Genomic DNA, 471 nt, shown 5'->3' with positions numbered 1-471 from the left:
AGAATTTTAGTCTGTTCACTGAATTATTGGTGAAACCTTTTAAGCGTGCTTGGACCTTGATTGAATTAAAGGGCTTCGTCAAAACTAAATAAAAAATAATCATGCTCTACTGATTACTAGTTGGGATGCTCTCACCTGCCATTCAGCAGCAAGAGATTCGTAAGACCTGAGGCCAATCAACTCAGGCTCATAACAAGCGGCCTGCATAACTATTACAACTAAGTTTAGAGATTTAAGGAGATGGTAAATATCTTTTATCTAGTTTTAAGACAAAAGACCTGATTATCAGGAATGGCATCGACTGTTTAGAAAAGTTAACAAGGTAAACTAGTGCCAAAAGGGGTAAAGTGTTAGGGTAAACTTGCATGTAGGTTTGGTTTCACTTCTAATTGGCTTAGAAACTGGCACAAGTCTTTTTTCACCAGACGTTTGACACTAAACCCAAAGCATTTGAAATCGTCCGATTAAGTA

Source organism: Montipora foliosa, chromosome 9 (assembly GCF_036669935.1).
Source record: "Montipora foliosa isolate CH-2021 chromosome 9, ASM3666993v2, whole genome shotgun sequence".
NCBI classification, from domain to species: domain Eukaryota; kingdom Metazoa; phylum Cnidaria; class Anthozoa; order Scleractinia; family Acroporidae; genus Montipora; species Montipora foliosa.
The sequence above is the reverse complement of the archived record's forward strand: the minus strand, read 5'-3'. Positions refer to the sequence as shown.